This window comes from Ipomoea nil, unplaced genomic scaffold (genome assembly GCF_001879475.1).
Source record: "Ipomoea nil cultivar Tokyo-kokei standard unplaced genomic scaffold, Asagao_1.1 scaffold0982, whole genome shotgun sequence".
Lineage (NCBI taxonomy): Eukaryota > Viridiplantae > Streptophyta > Magnoliopsida > Solanales > Convolvulaceae > Ipomoea > Ipomoea nil.
In genome coordinates this window covers 1075816-1097108 of record NW_017617410.1, presented here as the reverse complement: position 1 = coordinate 1097108, position 21293 = coordinate 1075816, and the positions used below count along the sequence as shown (strand labels likewise).

At 43.0% G+C, this 21293-nt stretch overlaps 1 long non-coding RNA gene across 1 annotated transcript; it reads left to right on the top strand.

Annotated features, from left to right (window-relative positions):
* Positions 1-19548: 19548 nt before the first annotated feature.
* LOC109179983 lies at positions 19549-20507 on the top strand. Its single transcript, XR_002054030.1, has 2 exons — positions 19549-19612; positions 20242-20507. It is a non-coding gene; the product is annotated as an uncharacterized LOC109179983 (long non-coding RNA).
* The last annotated feature ends 786 nt before the right edge of the window (positions 20508-21293 follow it).

Genomic DNA, 21293 nt, shown 5'->3' with positions numbered 1-21293 from the left:
GACCCTAGGATAAGACTCTTAAGACCAGATTTTAGGACATTAGGCTTAAACTCTAGGAGTTCAGTAAGATAGGACTTAGGAATCGTAGGATGCGCGGTGAGAATGTGAAACCCCTAAACTTTCCCTCACACTAATCCACACCTAATTTAAAAGAACCCCCCCTTCGCTTATCGCATCAAGGTAAGGGTACAACACTCTGACTCGACGTTTACTATGGACATTTGGCTCTATAGATCAGCATCATGGCACCAAACAGAAGACAATCAAGGACTCCGGAACCCGTCACACACGACCCCCTGGCTCAAACCCTGCAACAACTAACCCAAGTCGCCCAAACACTGAGCGACGTAGCTCTCCGCAACAACAGGCCACAACCACCTCCACCAAACACAAACTCAGAGGTCGCCCGACAAGTTTCAAATCATCGACCACCCACCTTCTCGGGAGAAGAAGATCCCGCCGTCCTTGAGGAATGGATTCGAACCTACGACAAAATTCTGGGGTTGGTAGAATGCCCAGAAGAGCGTCGTGTAGAGATAGTCTCGTTCTACTTCGGACACGAGGCGGACCTCTTGTCGATCCACGTGGGACCCACTTACAGACATGAACCAGGATTTAACTTGGAAAGCCTAAAAACACGACTACAAGAAAGATTCTACCCAGCACACATAAGGGCATCCATGCACGAAGAATTCCTCCACCTAAAGCAAGGAACAACTACCGTCATGGAATACCATAAACGATTCCTCGAACTAGCACGCTTCGCACCAGAGCTGGTCCCCACAGAGGCAACCAAGATAGAACGATTTATATCGGGCCTCAACTTCGAAGCCCGAAAAGCACTAGTGATAAGCGGACCCCAGACCCTCAACGAGGCTTACTATAGTGCCGCCAACCTCTACCGAATCCAACTACTACAACGAGGGGTTCAGGAGCAGATACGAAAAAGGAACACAGGAGGTGGGGCACCTCCTATGAAAAAACTACGGAACGACGCTAACACCAGGCCAAGCAATCCGGCCCCCCAAAGGCTGCCCCAGGGAAACAACGAAACTAGTACGAGGGGCTTCTCATGCCCAAGGTGCAACAAGGACCACAGAGGCAAGGACTGCATGGGAAATCCCTTGCGTTGTTTCAACTGTGGAAAAGAAGGACACAAGTCCTTCCACTGCACTCAACCCTCAAACTCACGCCCTACAGCCACGAGCCTACGCGGAGGCATGAACAATCAAGGAAATTACGGTGCCCCCAGAAAAGTATTCGTCATGAGCCGCACCCAAGCCGAATTCGAAAACAAAGGCATCCTCGACGAAGAAAACACAGCCCCACGAGACGAAAATCCCACTAACCAAACGGAAGAAAACCAAGAAGATGAATTTTGTCTAGGATAACTGGCAAATCCCTTGTAACCACCCTCATAGTAGAATTACTTGATTAGATTAGCTACTTCGGAATTATTATAAATAAATAAGCAAAATCAAAATAATTTAGCATAAAGAAAAAGAGGCTAGAATACCCTGAAAACCCGCATCAACAAACAAGAAGGGCCAACTAAATCTTCTACCACTAAAAGAGAAAGGAAGGAAAAAGCCAAGGAATACATAACAAAGAAGGCTAATGTTACTAATGGGAACAGAATTAAACCTTTGACCTCCCACTTATAAGACCAAATCCTTACCCACTAAGCTAGGAATGTTTCTTGAAACCTCAAGGGAACACTCCCTTCTTAAAACCCCTACAAAACCCTAAACCCACAAAATCCCCAAATCAAAAACCCTTCGTCCTCCTCACACTCTCCCTCACCCACACCCTCTCTCCCTCTCGCCTCCCCGCTGTCCAACACCACCAACAGCCTTCCCGCCAGCCACCGCCACCGGCCAAGTCACCCAAGCGAGCCACGCCGTACCCGCCGTTTCCACCACCCGGAGGCCACCTGCGACCGGCCCGCTGCCACCACCGCCCGAAAATCACCCGGCGCACACCGACTATCGCCACCAGCTCGCACCAGCCGAGCCCCCCACGCCACCACCTACACCGCCATAACAGCCGACCCGTGCCGTCGACCCCGAGACAGAAAGCCGTGCCACCGCCCCTCGTCGCTGGAATCTCGCCGGAGGCTCACCTGAGAAAATATCACCCAAAGGAATTCCGAAATGCCAAAATAGCCCGTTGGTATCCGAACCCCGGAATGGAACGACACCGGTTACACGGTAATCGGAGGTAAAGCCCTCGAACCCGACCAATTCTCTCCGAAGTTGGTCGATATGATTAAATTTCAAGGACTCTTGGATACGTATCTCACCATTAAAGGGGACACATACCCCGAATTGGTGAAAGAGTTCTATCACCACTTAGTAGCCATCAAATGGGGTGATAAACTGGAAATCACCGCAAAAGTCCGGGGCAAGGAGATAGTACTCTCCGAGGACCGCTTGGCCAAACTCCTAAAGCTGACCACCACAAGTGTGTCGGATTACGATCGAAAGGGGTGGATTGGTACCCAAGGCACGGGGTATATGGACTACCTCGGGTACCTACTAGGAAAGGAAAAAGGCTTCACCTTGGCCACCTGGCCAAACAGGAAATGACTAACTGCCGAACAAAAGATACTAGTCATGATTGTGACCGATAGCTTGTTGCCAACGAACAACAAAAGCAAGGATGTGGGAAGTTTTGAGTGTACTTTTGCCTACTTCCTAAAACACAAGATCAAGTTCAACCTACCGGCCCTCATGTTGAAGCACATGGAGTTTTGCAAAACTAGCAACCGACTTAGTCTACCTTACGGGATGATCCTCAGTTGGATCATGGAGACAAAGGGAGTGGACCTAAGCCACATAAAAATCAAACCCGTAAGCGGCATGGTTTTCAATGCACAGAACCTCCGTCGCAATGACATCTACTACACCGAAAGGGGACAGTACATCACCCTCGAGGAGATTTGCGTTAAACCCGAGGAGGAGCGAAGAGAATTGGTTGATCAACTGGATATCTCCAACAAGAAACTTAAACGGGCAATGCAAGATTGTGGGGGACTAGAGGGAAATGAGGAATAGGAAGAGGATAGCGAGCCAAATCCACCGGCACCCACATGAGCAAGAGGAAACCCAAGGGGCCAAAATGAAGAGTCCGTCAATGAGCACATCCTCGCACAGCTCACCCGGCAAAACCAAATCATGGACGAAGGGTTCTCATCCCTAATCCGCGCGACACGCGCTTTAGATCAAAGGGTAGCAACAATCGAGAACGTATTGGGCACTCGCGGGGCATCCAACTTGGGAGCAAGGAACCAAGGTAGACCCAAAATTTCCAAATCACCACTTCACTAGAGATCCAATCTATCCCAGCAAAACACAACACCTAGGGGCCACGTTCCTAATAAGGAGGCCAAAATACGTGACGTCCAGGGGTGAAAGAATGGATCCACACACCGGCTTCGGGGACGAAGCCTCTTGTAAGGGGGGGGGGGGGGGGGGGAGTGTAACACCCCGTGTTACGACCCCTAAAACCAAATTAATTAGTTAATTACTCACCCTAAAAAGGGAATTAAAATCCATTAATTAACTAAAAAGGGGTCCACAATAGTCCTTGGACCCTTATCTATAAAACCAACCCCTTAATCCTATAATGAATAGAAGTGGCAAGCCCATACCATTTAGACCCTAATTAGGACTTTTAGGTATATAAATAGGGACATAAGAGGCACCTAGAACCTACACCACAATAAACTCTCAACACTCAAGAATTCCCAAGAATTCCCATAGGAGAAATCAAGAAAGAAGAAATATTAAAGAAAGACCCTTCATAGCCAAGGAAATTAATTAAGGCTAAGAGGTAACCCATGTCTCAACAAAACATATTTTCCTTGCTATATTCTCCTTCTTTGGTTTCCTCTATATACATGTTGTAACACCACAATTTTCATATCAAAAATTTCCTTAAATTTTTTTTATTAATTTACAATTTACTAAAATCATAGCGGAAGCATTAACTAATCAAAAGAAAATGGGTGTTACCGCCACACTTAGGCAACCAACAACCTAAGTGCTAAGGCTAAATTTACAACCTGGAATAAACAAAACTCAAGATATGTACTAGTACAAAAACAACTAACAATTCAATTGTCTAACTAATAAATGATATCTCTAGCTGGTTCGCTCATTCTCATGCCCAATGCTCATGCAAGAGTTCCTGCAAAAACAATTAATGAATAGAAAACAAAGAAACACACAAATTCAGCATTAAGCTTGTAAGATCTACTTTACCCCGTAAAACATTTTTGCACATAGCATGTAACATATAGGAGAAGATAGTTTACATCTAGAATGACCCCTTAAACATTTTTATTCTCGTTAATAATACCAAATCAGTATTTCTCACAATAGGAATTTTAGGAAGCTTTCAAAAGTAATATATATTTTTGCAAAATGGAGGAACACCAATTTCAACACAATGGGCAGGGTCTTGTTTCATCAAGCCCTAGTGAACAGTAATCACCATACTGAACACTACACAAAATCCCATTCAATCTCAAGTAATGGGCAGAGTCTTAATTATTTAAGCCCTAGTGAACAGTAATTCTCTTTACTAAACACTACTCAAAAATCCCATTTAAATCAACCAAATAATGGGCAGGGTCTTATTCAATAAGCCCTAGTGAACAGTACTCACACTACTGAACACTATGCAAAATTTCCATTTAAAGTGGAACAGAACTAATACCTTAAGTGTGCACACCCCCAATGCTAGTAGCTAGGATACGTTTCTACTGACTACTACTCAACAGGGTAAATACCCTAGTGGTAAACTCCACTAAACACTCCTCAAAATATAACAGGACTAAAAGTCCTAGTGAGACAGGATATGTTTTCACTGCTCACTCCTCAAAATTATAGAGAGTTTTTAGGCTCCCGAGTGAGTCGGTATATTCAACCGCTCACTCGACAACAAACTGAATCTTACCCAAGTATCCAGAATTTCATAACAGGATACTACACAATGCTTAAGAATCCATTTTTCTTTATCCCTCATCCCCATATTTACAAAAATGATAACATTACTGATATTTCTATGGACCATGGACCCTTATCCCTAAAACAAGCCCTTAGTCCTATAAGGAATAGGATTAGTAAACCCATACCATTCAGGCCCTAATTAGGAGTCTTAAATATATAAATAGGGATATAGGAGGCACCTAGATCTTTCACCACAATAATCTCTCACCACACAAGAAGTTCCAAGAATCCCCTTAGGAGAAATCAAGAAAGAAGAAAGCTTAAAGAAAGACCCTTCATAGCCAAAGAATTAATTAAGGCTAAGAGGTAACCCATGTCTCAACAAAACCTATTTTCATAGCTACGATTTCCCCCTTATGCTTTCCCCATATTCTTGTGTATTGATGATTCGTTATATTGATCTTGATGATTGGTGTTATGATTTCATGGGTGAACTTGATAATCTTGATAATGAAAAGAGATTCTTGATTATTGTGTGTTTCTTGATGAAACATAGATTCTTGATGATTATGTGTTATTCTTGATTGTTCTTGATGTTAAAAGATGAATTACGTTCTTGTTAAATTGATTATGTCTAGAGCCCTAGGTTGTATCGTGAAACTCGTATGGAGTTATTCTTGATGTATTGGGTGGGAATTCGCATGTTTGGGTGTTAATTATGTTTAGAAAAGCATGATAGGATATGTGCCGTATATTTCTTGCTTTTGATCCGTTAATTGTCTACGTGTTGTTATCAATTGTGTTTAAAGGTTTCTAAAAATGGTTTCGGGTTCCACAAAGGTTCCCGGGGCGTTTTTGTGATGAAAGAGTCAGTGGGGGGTAGGTGGGGGTAGGGGACCCGCCACCTACCCGCGGCCAGCTTTGGTGTCGCCGGCAGCAGGCAGCCGGTGGGCAGGCGACTGCCCGCCGGGCACCCGCTGCCCGGAATCACGTCGCCGGCGGGTGACCCCTCACCCACCGGCTACCTGGTGGAAAATATCCCAATCCGGGATTCCGGCTTCCCCGTTTGATGTTCCCCCAATCCCCGTGGCGTCCCAACGGACTCCATCTATCGTGCCTATGTCTAGTTTGATATTTCGGGTACCGTTCGTAGGTTGTATGAGTCTTATATATTGCATGCTAGTTGAATTGGTATCCCGTTGACCTAGGTGAAAGAAGTATGAACCCCTTCCCGTTGACCTTAGTATGTGAAGGATCACGCATAGGTTTTGTTATACGTTTTCTCCCCCTTCCCAATGTGTTAATGTGGGTTGCATGTGCTTGCTATGTGTTATGTGTGCATGATACCCCAATTCGGTTGCGATCGGATTGGTTATTCCTGAGCTGCGGTTCAGAAGCTGGCTGCGGTCAGATTTACACTCTTGGGCTGCGGTCCATCGTTTGGTTGCGATCAAACGTTTCTACATGAGCTGCGGTTCATATTTCCTGGCTGCGGTCAGATGACTACTCTTGGGCTGCGGTCCACTGTTTGGTTGCGATCAAACATTATGATGAGCTGCGGTTCATCGGTCAGTTGCGATCGACCCCTCCGTGTTGCGATACGGGGCAGGGTGCTGCGGGGCCGTGTCAGAGCTATATGCGCTGACCCTCATGTATGGGCATGCGATTGGTCCTGTGGCGCTATCAAAGTGTGCTTATGTGATGAGATGTGGATGGATTGATGTTATGAGGGTTTTGAGAACGTGACTATAGGATATATGCTAGCAAACTGTATATGCTTGGTTATGATTATTAGTTGTGCTTATCTCTATCTGTCGAGTCTGTTCCTTAGGCATGCTTGGTTATGACTGTTGGCTGTGCTTGTCTGTATCTGTCGAGTCTATCCCCGTTTTAAAAGCTAGAGTCTCTTAGGATATATCTTCATGCTTCAAAATGGTTTTCGTATATCTATATATATGTCTATACGTATTGTATTTCAACGCGTTGGAGTGGGTTACCAGCATGTAACACCCCAGATTTTCAAGACATTTAAAACTTATAATAAAGGTAGAATCTTATTAAATCCCAAGATATAAATACAAGCGTTCGGGGTGCTATGCCACACCTGGGCTAGAGAACCCAAGTGCACAGGCTAACTAACTAATATCCTCAAAGCATAAATACGTAAACGTGGCACGCAGGCCAAAAGGGAAACTATCTACTTCTAAATTCTAGCGCACTCCAGTGACTTAATCTTCTGTGCCTGAAAGCCAAATATATCTGTTCAGCGAGAGATGCTGGTAACCCACTCCAACGCGTTGAAATACAATACATATAGAGATATATATAGATATACGAAAACCATTTTGAGCATGAAGATATATCCTACGAACTCTAGCTTTAAAACCGGGAATGACTCGACAGATAAGGCCAGACACAAGCAACAGTTATAACGAGCATATGCAGTTCACAACAGATAAGGCAGATAAGGCAAAGCATAAACAATAATCATAACCCCACATGAACAATCCCCAATGTAAATCCCTTAGTCACATCCCCCAAGACACTCATAATCATAACTCATCCATATCACAACAAATAACACACTTTGTTGGCGCCACAGGACCAATCGCATGCCCATACATGAGGGTCAGCGCATATAGCTCTGACACGGCCCCGCAGCACCATGCCCGTATCGCAACACGGGGAGGTCGATCGCAACCGACCGATGAACCGCAGCTCATCATAATGTTTGATCGCAACCAAACAGTGGACCGCAGCCCAAGAGAGTGTCATCTGACCGCAGCCAGGATAAAGGACGAACCGCAGCTCGTATAGAAACGTTTGATCGCAACCAAACGGTGGACCGCAGCCCAAGAGAATGTCATCTGACCGCAGCCAAGAATACCAATCTGACCGCAGCCAGCTTCTGAACCGCAGCTCAGGATAACCAATCCGATCGCAACCGAATTGGGGTAGCACACACACATAACACATGGCAAGCACATGCAACCCACATTACACATTAGGAAGGGGGAGAAAACGTATAACAAAACCTATGCGTGATCCATCACATACTAAGAATAGTCCTAAGGGATTCATGCTTCTACCACCTAGGTCAACGGGATACTAATTCAACTGGCATGTAATATAATAGACTCATAAACCTACGAACGGTACCCGAAACATCAAACTAGACATAGGCACGATAAACGGAGTCCGTTAGGACAGCATGGGGAACGGGGGAACATCAAATGGGGAAACCGGGACCCCGAGGTAGTGTAATTTCCAGCGGGTAGCCGGTGGGTGGGGGTCCACCCGCCGGCTGCCACTGTTCCGGGCAGCGGGTGCCCGGCGGGCAGCTGCCCGCCCGCCGGCTGCCCGCTGCCGGAGCTGCCCGAGAATGCCGCGGGTAGGTGGCGGGTCCCCTACCCCCACCTACCCCCCACTGACTCTTTTCATCACTTTTCGCCCCGGGAACCGTTGTGGAACCCGAAACCATGCTTAGACACTTTACAACGCAATTAACAACAACAAGTAGACAATTAACGGATCAAATACGGGAAACGAATGGCACATGGCCTATCATGCTTTTCTAAACATAATCAACACCCAAACATGCGATTTCCCACCCGATAATCCAAGAATCAAAGCATACGGTACAACCTAGGGTTCTAATCACTTTTATATCAACAAGGATACGATTCGTCTTCTAATTGCAAGATTCGGTATGAATAACACATAATCATCAAGGTTACCAATTAATCATCAAGAACATCATAATCACCAAGAACAACACATAATCATCAAGAATCCCAATTAATCATCAAGAACATCACAATTATCAAGAAACTCCCAATATCAAGATTATCAAGATTCCCCATGGAATCATTAAATCAACATCAATAATAATCATAGTAATTCGCCATTTACAATCATATGGGGGAAACCCTAAGGGGGAAATCATAGCTATGAAAATAGGTTTTGTTGAGACATGGGTTACCTCTTAGCCTTAATTAATTCCTTGTCTATGAAGGGTCTTTCTTTAAGCTTTCTTGCTTTCTTGATTTCTTCTAAGGGGATTCTTGGAGCACTTTGAGGTGGTGGAACGTTTATTGTGGTGGGGGGTTCTAGGTGCCTCTTAAGTCCCCTATTTATATATTTAGGAGTCTTGGTTAGGAACTACTATTATAGGCTTGCTAATTCTATTCCTTTTGGAACTAAGGATTGGGTTTAGGGATAAGGGTCCATGGTCCATAGTGGACCATATTAATTAATTAAAGGGAATCCTAATCGTAGTCTGAATAGTAAAAGGCCTACTTCCTTTGTTCCTAATAGATAACTAGGTCTAGGATTCCTAATTAGAGTCTGAATAGTAAAGGGTTTACTTTCTTTATTCCTAATAGGCTTAGGACTCTAATCTAGGGAAGGGTCCACGGTTCATGGTGGACCTTTATTAATTAATTAAAGGAAACCTAACCGAATTAAATCATATTTAATTATTATTAATGGGATTAATTTAATAATTAATCCGGGATTGAAGGCCATAACACGGGGTGTTACACTCTCCCCCCCTTACGAGAAGCTTCGTCCCCGAAGCTTGGAAATCTTTGCAGGGTTAACGAGTCAAGAGAAGAACCGTGGTCCTATAGAGAAGGTATTTCACGGGGAAATTGTATACTTGCACGCCTATGTGTGTTGGGTTTTTGGGAGCGATTAGGTTTTACAGGGCTAAGAGAGTGGGTTTCAAACTTGAGGACACGGTGAATTCAGGAATTAGGATCAAGTTTTCGAGGTTGCAACTTATGTTGTGAGGTTGCCACTTGTATGGAATCGTTAAAACATGGGATTGAGAATGGGGTCTGAAGGGTAGAAAGGGTTTTGAAATAAGGAAGGGGCCGATTTTCCGAGGGAGGAAAAGGAATTCGGCTAGGATGGGTTAAGGTTTCTCGATCCCAAGTGAATAATCTGGTTAGATGCTTTGATCACGATGCGCCGACGAGCTGATGATCCTCCTTCCTTGGTGTTGGTGCTTGCCTGACTTTAAGATCCTTGTTAGACCTTGCTTCCCAGGCTGAGGTTTCATCCTTCTCTTCTTTCTTGAGGGAATTTCCCGTGGTGATTCAACACTTACTTCTTTAATGCGCCCAAGGTCTTGACCGAGTTGGGTCAACCAAGCCAATCTCTTAGGGCGCACTTCCCAAATTCTTCCCAAAGTCTCTTGGGAGTCGATGGACTTTGGGTTGAATTTCTCTTCTTATTGATTTTCATTTCCTCTTTAGTGGATGAAATTCTTAGTAAGACTTCATGTCTTACCCGAGGTTCGGCATTGTTGTGCCTTGTTTGTGTTATTTTTAATGATGAAGGTGTCCTTGCGTGACCTTTTTCTTTTAAAGCGCAGTCGGTTACCAAATCTCGTTGTGGGATGACTCGGCGACTTTACGAGTCACCTCATTTCCTTGTGGGTCCTTAATGACCCTTAGAAGTCTTGGCGCGAATGTGTTCTTCACCCTTTTGCTTAGCACCATGGGCTACGTAGTTCTTGATTCCATACAACTTGTAAGGAGTCCTCTGATTTGCTCGAACGATGTCCATGGTTTGGAGGAGTCCCGGTCCCTCCTTAGCATTTTGACTTTTAAGGTTTTCGTGGGATCTTAGTACGAGTTCCCAACTCGCCTCCTTGGTTTGCACAATCCTTTACGCCAAACATCCCTAGTCGGTTGTATCGTAGGATCCGATTTCGATTACTCGTGCAATGTAATTGATTGTGATTTCCCGATGGTGTCTCGTGCGTCAAGGTCCTTTACGTAGGACACTATGTTTGGGTGGTCCATGGTTCCTTACCCAAGACTCACATTCCTCAATCGAGGCACACAAGTGCGCCACAAATCAATAAAATGAGGGGTTAAGAAATCAGCACATTGTACCAGTGGGCGCGAGGTGGGCGGTCGTCCGCCTGCCAAGCTCCTGCCAAGGACTCGCCAAGGTCCCGTCAAGGACCCGTTGGGGACCCGCGGGAAAGTGACTAGGAATAGTCAATTCCTTCGGGAAAGACCCCAAAAATGCACAGGTTCATGTCCTGACAAGTCCCATGCCCTTGTGCACAATAAAAGGGACTTGGATACATAGGATGACCCATCGTACAATGTTCATTGATCCTTAAGCACGAGTTCTAGAGGTAGATATACATACATATATATATCTATGTTTTCTTGGTCTGGGTTTAAAGGGGTGTAAGAAGTGCAAGGGCTAGGTTTCAAAGTCGAGGGGCGGATAGGGTCGATGTCTCAAGGTCGTAATACAGGAAGGAAGGTTGCCACCTTGTACGGGTTTGTCTGTAATGAGGGATCAAGAGCGAGGTTTGGAGTGATAGGACGGATTCTTTAACGAAATGGTACTTGATTGGCAAGGGGAGGGAAAGGGGCTAAGGACTCTTGGCTTCGAGTGATTATGCCTGTTTGGGGCTTGGTTGTGGCGTGCAGTCGAACTGGTGATCCCTTTTCCTTGGCTTTGTTTGATTCTAAGACTTTCGTTTGATCTTCTCTTCCCGTGTCGAAGTCCCCTTCGTTTCTATGGCTTCCAGGGGGATTCTCGTGATGGTTTCTGTGCACGTTCCCCTCGGATGTCCAGGAGTCTGGACCCAGTCGGTTTAGTGGGTCAAACCCCTAGGTCTTGACTCCTAATCCTTGCCGAGGGTTCTTAAGGGTAAGGGGGGTTTCGGGTTAGTCTTTCTTGTTCTATTGGGTTTCATCCCTTCCTTGGTGGATGAAATTCTTAGCAAGGATTTATGTCCTCCTCGAGGTTCGGCCTGTTGCACCTATTTGACGATGTTTTCTGTAGCGAGGGCCCCTGACTCATTGAACGTATTTGTTTTGCCCGCTTTTGTCAACGCATGGCGTTCTTTGGTGGCGTATGTACAGGCTATGGTTTCTCGTGAAGCCTTCACGGTTTTCGTGCAAGGGTGGGGTGATACGTATTCGTAACCTCCACCTACTTCGCCAATTCCTATCTAACAACTTATTTTAATATTGAATCAATGAATGTCGGTTCTTCACGCCCCTGGGTAGGGTAAGGGCCTTATGCTGCTCTACGGTTTTTAGCAGGGTTTCCAAACGGAGTGGGGATATGAACTTAGAGTAAGGGCAATAACAATTTAGGGTTTCCGAGGGTTTGGGTTAAGCGTAACAAAGGGTGAGCAAGGTCATGATGGTTGCGAATTTGCTCTTAAGGTAATTAAGGATTCGGGGTGGGAGTTTTCAACAATAGGGGTATCAAGATGCTGGGGTTTCAGGGCGGATGATATTTTAAATTGGGGTGATGGGGTCGCAAGGTGTCGCGATATACTTACCTTGCACCCAAGGATTCGACTAATGGTGTCGTTCCTTCGCTACTTTAATAGGTGTCCTAGTTCTCCTTCCTGTTTGTTGTAGCCGCAACCCGGGTTTGCCGAGATAAGGCAACTTGTCGGAAGGTGCATGTCATTTGTCTGACTCGGGGGTTATCGTGGTTACCCTGGGTTGGTGCGTATTGCAGTCCGTCCCTTTTAGCAGTCCTGACTGTAACGCCTCTTCTTAGTAGTCATCCAAATCTTCCTTTTCTTTGGTCAGGGTCCTTGTCAAGTCTTTTGACGGGAGTTAGGGCGAGGCGATTTATCGGGTAAGTGTACGTTACCCAGTTGTGGAAGTAAACTTATCTATTCGCACCCTTACCTGGTGTGGTAAGCGTAGGGGGAGGTTCCTTTAAGTTTAGAGAGGGATGAAGTGAGGGGAGGTTATGTGTAGGTTTCACAATCTCACTGCGCGTCCTAAGATTCCTGGATCCTATTTTCCTAAGTACCTAGAGTTCAAGCCTAGTGTCCTAAAGTCTGGTCTTAAGAGTCTTATCCTAGGGCCAAACTTAAGCTCTGATACCAACTGTAACACCCCAGATTTTCAAGACATTTAAAACTTATAATAAAGGTAGAATCTTATTAAATCGCAAGATATAAATACAAGCGTTCGGGGTGCTATGCCACACCTGGGCTAGAGAACCCAAGTGCACAGGCTAACTAACTAATATCCTCAAAGCATAAATACGTAAACGTGGCACGCAGGCCAAAAGGGAAACTATCTACTTCTAAATTCTAGCGCACTCCAGTGACTTAATCTTCTGTGCCTGAAAGCCAAATATATCTGTTCAGCGAGAAATGCTGGTAACCCACTCCAACGCGTTGAAATACAATACATATAGAGATATATATAGATAACGAAAACCATTTTGAGCATGAAGATATATCCTACGAACTCTAGCTTTAAAACCGGGAATGACTCGACAGATAAGGCCAGACACAAGCAACAGTTATAACGAGCATATGCAGTTTACAACAGATAAGGCAGATAAGGCAAAGCATAAACAATAATCATAACCCAACATGAACAATCCCCAATGTAAATCCCTTAGTCACATCCCCCAAGACACTCATAATCATAACTCATCCATATCACAACACATAACACACTTTGTTGGCGCCACAGGACCAATCGCATGCCCATACATGAGGGTCAGCGCATATAGCTCTGACACGGCCCCGCAGCACCATGCCCGTATCGCAACACGGGGAGGTCGATCGCAACCGACCGATGAACCGCAGCTCATCATAATGTTTGATCGCAACCAAACAGTGGACCGCAGCCCAAGAGAGTGTCATCTGACCGCAGCTAGGATAAAGGACGAACCGCAGCTCGTATAGAAACGTTTGATCGCATCCAAACGGTGGACCGCAGCCCAAGAGAATGTCATCTGACCGCAGCCAGGAATACCAATCTGACCGCAGCCAGCTTCTGAACCGCAGCTCAGGATAACCAATCCGATCGCAACCGAATTGGGGTAGCACACACACATAACACATAGCAAGCACATGCAACCCACATTACACATTAGGAAGGGGGAGAAAACGTATAAACCTATGCGTGATCCATCACATACTAAGAATAGTCCTAAGGGATTCATGCTTCTACCACCTAGGTCAACGGGATACCAATTCAACTGGCATGCAATATAATAGACTCATAAACCTACGAACGGTACCCGAAACATCAAACTAGACATAGGCACGATAAACGGAGTCCGTTGGGACAGCACGGGGAACGGGGGAACATCAAACGGGGAAACCGGGAGCCCGAGGTAGTGTAATTTCCAGCGGGTAGCCGGTGGGTGGGGGTCCACCCGCCGGCTGCCACTGTTCCGGGCAGCGGGTGCCCGGCGGGCAGCTGCCCACCCGCCGGCTGCCCGCTGCCGGAGCTGCCCGAGAATGCCGCGGGTAGGTGGCGGGTCCCTTACCCCCACCTACCCCCCACTGACTCTTTTCATCACTTTTCGCCCCGGGAACCGTTGTGGAACCCGAAACCATGCTTAGACACTTTACAACGCAATTAACAACAACAAGTAGACAATTAACGGATCAAATACGGGAAATGAACGGCACATGGCCTATCATGCTTTTCTAAACATAATCAACACCCAATCATGCGATTTCCCACCCGATAATCCAAGAATCAAAGCATACGGTACAACCTAGGGTTCTAATCACTTTTATATCAACAAGGATACGATTCGTCTTCTAATTGCAAGATTCGGTAGGAATAACACATAATCATCAAGGTTACCAATTAATCATCAAGAACATCATAATCACCAAGAACAACACATAATCACCAAGAATCCCAATTAATCATCAAGAACATCACAATTATCAAGAAACTCCCAATATCAAGATTATCAAGATTCCCCATGGAATCATTAAATCAACATCAATAATAATCATAGTAATTCGCCATTTACAATCATATGGGGGAAACCCTAAGGGGGAAATCATAGCTATGAAAATAGGTTTTGTTGAGACATGGGTTACCTCTTAGCCTTAATTAATTCCTTGGCTATGAAGGGTCTTTCTTTAAGCTTTCTTGCTTTCTTGATTTCTTCTAAGGGCATTCTTGGAGCACTTTGGGGTGGTGGAACGTTTATTGTGGTGGGGGGTTCTAGGTGCCTCTTAAGTCCCCTATTTATATATTTAGGAGTCCTGGTTAGGAACTACTATTATAGGCTTGCTAATTCTATTCCTTTTGGAACTAAGGATTGGGTTTAGGGATAAGGGTCCATGGTCCATAGTGGACCATATTAATTAATTAAAGGGAATCCTAATCGTAGTCTGAATAGTAAAAGGCCTACTTCCTTTGTTCCTAATAGATAACTAGGTCTAGGATTCCTAATTAGAGTCTGAATAGTAAAGGGTTTACTTTCTTTATTCCTAATAGGCTTAGGACTCTAATTTAGGCAAGGGTCCACGGTTCATGGTGGACCTTTATTAATTAATTAAAGGAAACCTAACCGAATTAAAACATATTTAATTATTATTAATGGGATTAATTTAATAATTAATCCGGGATTGAAGGCCATAACACGGGGTATTACACAGCATCTCTCGCTGAACAGATATATTTGGCTTTCAGGCACTGATGAGTAGACACTGGAGCGCGCTAGAGAATCGAGGCGTAGTGTAGATAGTTTTCTTTTCGGCCTGCGTGCCATGATTATGTATTGATATTATTAAGGAATTTTGTTAATTAGCCTGTGCACCTGAGTTCTCCAGCTCAGGTGTGGCATAGCACCCCATACTATTATGTTTAGTAATGCTCTGTTTGGGATTTAATAAGAGAATACCTTTATTATATAAGTCTTTAGAAGTTTAAAAATTTCGGGGTGTTACATTCACGATTAATGGTATGGGACATTAGTCACCAAGGTACGACAGTGGTCCTCGTGGTGGCCGTGACGTGATTATGGAGTTTGTGACCTGTGTCGGGTTCACGTATTTCTTGGGAGGCATGTGTTGCCATGTGTGTGATCGGTACCCTCGTTTACTAAGAATTGGTGGAATTGTTGGCGGTCGTTGGCGGATGGGGACGACGGTCCTCGGAGGGATAAGGTTGGACTTGGCTGTACAGGGGTCCTGGAGGTAATGGTTGGAACTAGCTATAAGGTTTGGGGGTAGCCATAAGGTTGGAAGCGGGCATAAGGAAGGCATATCAATTCGTGATGGGTGATGTCACGAAGGTTGGGGGTAGCTGTAACACCCCGTGTTACGGCCTCCAAACTAACTAATTATTTAATTACTTACTCTAAAAAGAGAATTAAATTCCATTGATTAATTAGGAAAAGTCCACCATAAACCATGGACCCTTGTCCCTAAACCAACCCCCTAGTCCTATAAGAAATAGAATTAGCAAACCCCTACCATTCAGACCCTAATTAGGACTCTTAGATATATAAATAGGGGCATAGGAGGCACCTAGAAGTCACACCACAATAACTTTCACCACACAAGAACTCCCAAGAAATCCCATAGGAGAAATCAAGAAGAAGAGATCTTAAAGAAAGACCATTTATAGCCAAGGATTCTAATTAAGGCTAAGAGGTAACCTATGTCTCAACAAAACCTATTTTCCTTGCTATAATCTTCTTCTTTGGCTCCTTCTCTATGCTTGTGTCTTGATAAATCTTATATGATGATTATGATATGATCTTGATGTTGATGAGATGATCTTATGTGTTGATCTTGAGAATCTTAAGAGGATCTTGATAATTGTGTGTTGATTCTTGATAAATCTTGATGTTCTTGATTTGAAAGATAAAGTATGATTTTGTGATTTAAATATGATTAGAGCCCTAGGTTGAATCATGAATTTCGTATTGTGGTATTCTTGGTATATTTGGGTTGGAATTCACATGTTCGGGTGTTAATTATGTGTAGAAGTCATGTTAGGATGTGTTCATTGTGATTCTTTGTTTTGATCCGTTATTTGACCACGTGGTGTTGTCGTTTATGTTTAAAAGTGTCTAAATATGGTTTCGGGTTCCACGGAAGATCCCGGGACCAATATATTGAAAAAGAGTCAGTGGGGGGTAGGTGGGAGTAGGGGGACCCGCCACCTACCCGCTGCCCGGAGACTCGTCGCCGGCGGGTGGCCCTCCACCCGACTACCCGCCCGCGACCCACTGGATTTTGGCTTCCCCGTTTGATGTTCCCCGACCCTCGTGGTGTCCCGACGGACTCCGTTTATCGTGCCTAAGTCTAGTTTGATGTTTCGGGTGCCATTCATAAGATAAAAGAGTCTTGTGTATTGCATGCTAGTTCAATTGGCACCCCGTTGACCTAGGCGAAAGATGCATGAACCCTTAAGATATTTCCTATTACGTTGATAACCACACATAGGTTTCTTTATACGTTTTCTCCCCTTTCCCAATGTGTTAATGTAAATTGTATGTGCTTACTACGTGATATGTGTGCATGGCTCTTGGCTGCGGTCAAGTCGGTTCTCATAGACTGCAGTCCACCGACTGAGCTCGTCAGCGGTGTGTAGGGCTGCAGTTCATCAAGTGGGCCTCATGTGCTGTAGTCCACCAACTGAACGCGTCAGCGGTGTGTAGGGCTACAGGCCACGGGGAAGGCCATAGTCCACCGACTGAGCTCGTCAGCGGTGTAACACCCCAAAATTTGACTTCCAAAACTTTCGTTAAATGACATTACAATTCAAAACGTAGTATAAATAGAATTACTAAAAATAAATTTTCTTATAAATTGTACTTCAATTCAAGTCTCAAATAATTCATAATTCAAATTCTAACACTTATATAGGGTGCTACCGCCACATCTAACCTATCAAGACTAGATGCAAGGCTAATCACAAAACCGTCTAATACTTCAATTACATCTATTACAATTATTCCCTTCTTCTTCTAGCGCGTTCTTTAACTTCAAGCTTCATGAATCCCTGTTCAAATTATTTTCTTTCAAGAAACACATAAAAAACAGTGGTGATTAGCAAAACATGCTAATAAGGGTTACTTTGCCCTGAAACAAAATTTTTAAAAAAATTAAGGTACATTACTTTCAAAAATAACTTTTCTTTCAAAATCACTGACAAAACCTTCTTTATTTCGTCAACAACCAGTAGCCACATCAAAATGTACCTTTAAATATTTAATTCATTTTCCACATACGAATAATCATTTCGGAAGAACATCACCACAATAATAATTAGCCACAAGGCTTACTTAAAAATCGATATGTGCTTTTAAAATATTTGATTTCTCTTTTCAAGTAAATACAAGTTTTTATGGAAAATCACCAAATCACATAAATAAGCACGAAATCACATATCTAGTAACATAAATGGACATAAGATCCCATAGCCGATATAAATGGGCATAAGATCCCATAGCAGATATAAATGGGCATAAGATCCCATAGCCAATATAAATGGGCATAAAATCCTATAGCCAATATAAATGGGCGTAAAATACCATAGCCCCAATATAAATGGGTGTAAAATCCCATAGCCAATATAAATAGGCATCAAATCCCATAGCCAAAATAAATGGGTATAAAATCTCATAGCCAATATAAATGGGTATACAATCTCATAGCCAATATAAATGGGCATCAAATCCCATAGCCAAAATAAATGGGTATAAAATCCCATAGCCAATATAAATAGGTGTACAATCCCATAGCCAATATAAATGGGCATCAAATCCCACAGCCAAAATAAATGGGTATAAAATCCCATAGCCAATATAAATGGGTATACAATCTCATAGCCAATATAAATGGGCATCAAATCTTATAGCCAAAATAAATAGGTATAAAATCCCATAGCCAATATAAATGGGTATACAATCCCATAGACAATATAAATGGGCATCAACTCCCATAGCCAAAATAAATGGGTATAAAATCCCATAGCAAATATAAATGGGTGTAAAATCCCATAGCCAATATAAATGGGCATAAAGTCCCATAGCAAATATACACTACTACAGAAATCACTTACAACGTCGCCATTTTAACGTCGGTTTTTTAAAAATCTGACGTTAAAAATTTAAAATAATTTTAATTTTTTTTAAAAGACATAAAACGTCGGTTTGTTTAAAAAACCGACGTCTTATGTCTTAAAAATTAATAAAAAAAGAAATTAAAAATTGTACGACGTCGGTTTAATATATAGCCGACGTCGTAATATATTAATAATAATAAAAAAAGAAATAAAAATAATATATGACGTCGGCTCATTAACAAGCCGACGTCGTATATTTCTAAGATTTTTTTTAAATTGTTTTTTTAAAGATATGACGTCAGTTCTGTAAAAGAACCGACGTCGTTACTTTTATTTTTTAAAAAAATAAATATTTAAATATTCGACGTCGGCTGCGATATAGCCAACGTCCTATACCCTAAATTTTGGGCTAATAACAAAACCTAGATCTGCACTTGTTCTTCTTCCAAACAAAACTCTCCACAATCTACACGCTACTACTGCCACAAAAAGCCGTAGTCTCGCACGCTAGACCGTTGCTCCATCGTTTCCGTCTTATCGTCGTCACCGCCGTCGCCCCTCGACTTCCTCGTCACCACCGCCGTCGCCCCATCAACTTTCTCGTCGCCAGCCGCCGCCCCATCGACTTCCTTATCGCCAGCCACTGCAACAACCTCGTCGCACGTCGTCGTTATCCGCAGCAGCTCGCCGGCCTCGCCGCACGTCGTCGCTATACGGTAATATATATATACCTTCTGAGCTGAAATGGCCGGCCGTTACCATATCAATCTTTTCGAGGAAGAGGAAGAAGTTAATCTGTTTGCCGTAAGCTCACTCCTTCCCTCTCTCTATGCATATTTGTGTGCCTGTGTTTCTCTGTTCTAAGGCTCAGATGCACGATTCAACTTCTCTACCTCTGTATTTACTGTATTTATGTTTGTATGTGTGTGTTTTGCCTAATTGTCTACCTTTTGCTTTGTAAGTAGTAATTTGATTCAGACTTTGGTACTGCGGAAGAGTTTTTTGAAGTGTTAGGATGCGATCTATTGGAAATCTGAAATGGATTGGATTTCCGTATGGGAGTTGGGGATTGAGTTGATCGATTTGACTTATTGTATGCTGTTTTGTACTTCTGTTATGTTAGGTATAGCTGCATGTGTATATTGCTTGGAACATTAGATTTATGTTTGGTAAATTGAACCTTGTGGTTGGGAAAAGCTGAAGAAGTGCGATATGTGTTTTGAGTGTGAGGAAAGACTGGCTTTGTGTGGCCACAACTGTAGGAAGTATCAATATGAAATTATAGGAATGCCCTCAGTATGTATGAGTTGGTTTTTACTGGTTCTGGCTCTGATTCTTGAATTTCTCATGTGTGTCTAAGAGCATCAATATGAAATTTCTGCCTTGTACTTTTGAGATGTCACTTATTTTTTCTTCTCATGTTTGGTAACCAGGACCACGGAGCTAGGGGAAAAGCAGCAGGGGGGTCTGCATTTAGTGGAGGTGCATTTTACACAACAGTAAGTTTGGATTGTTTCCTTCGGTTTTTGAAGTTGTGTAAAAATAAACACTCATTAATCATATAATGGATGTTGTGCAGAAATAACCAGCACCTAGAACTGTCTTTAGTAGCTATAGACTGAGAGTTATTATTTTTACTATTGTTAATGTGCCACATTAATGAGATCCTGAATAGAATTTTTGTTTCCACCATGTTTAATTATGGGTTTAGTAAGATGAAAACATGGGATAAAACACGAAAAATGATTTAATGCCGTCAGTAAAACATTGAAATAACAATTAACAATATATAATAAAACCACTGCTCTAACTTGAACTGACAATTGTTCTACTTGTAGTTCCTATAGTCTTCAAGTAATTGCAAATCTAGCCCATCTGCCAAATACTCTTTGTCAAATAACAGTTCCAATAAATCTATTTTCTGTTTCAGTTAAATAAAATATGAATTTGAACAAGTGTAATAGAGCTTGGGTCACAGATGGATTGAGTATCCTACTAATTTGAACAGTTAAATACACCTATTATGTTTTATATTAATAGGTGTATCCATGCAGCAAGCTTCTTGATTGGAAAGTGTTAGGATGTGGCTCAAATCAAATCCATGCATATTGGCTTGTGGACCACGAACTACTTCATTGCGTATTTGTCTCCTTCACTATTGCCGCAACATCTCCACGTAGCTGCTCATGTTCTTCCACCATTAGCTCAAATTTCTCTCCTTTGCATGTATAAATAGATTAGGCTTTGTGGTTTGAGAATCACACCTCTCATTCAACATCAATATTGAATTCTTCTTTCTATCTTTAGTTTCTTCACGTAGACATAAATATATATTTGTTTTCTTTATTCTCTTTTTAGAGATTAATATATATATATATATGTTATAATTTCCCAAATTAACAATTGTCTTATTTTGTCATTTAGATATTTTCCCCTATTATTTAACTTCTATAATTCTCAATTTTCGATTCTTCGCTTCCGCATT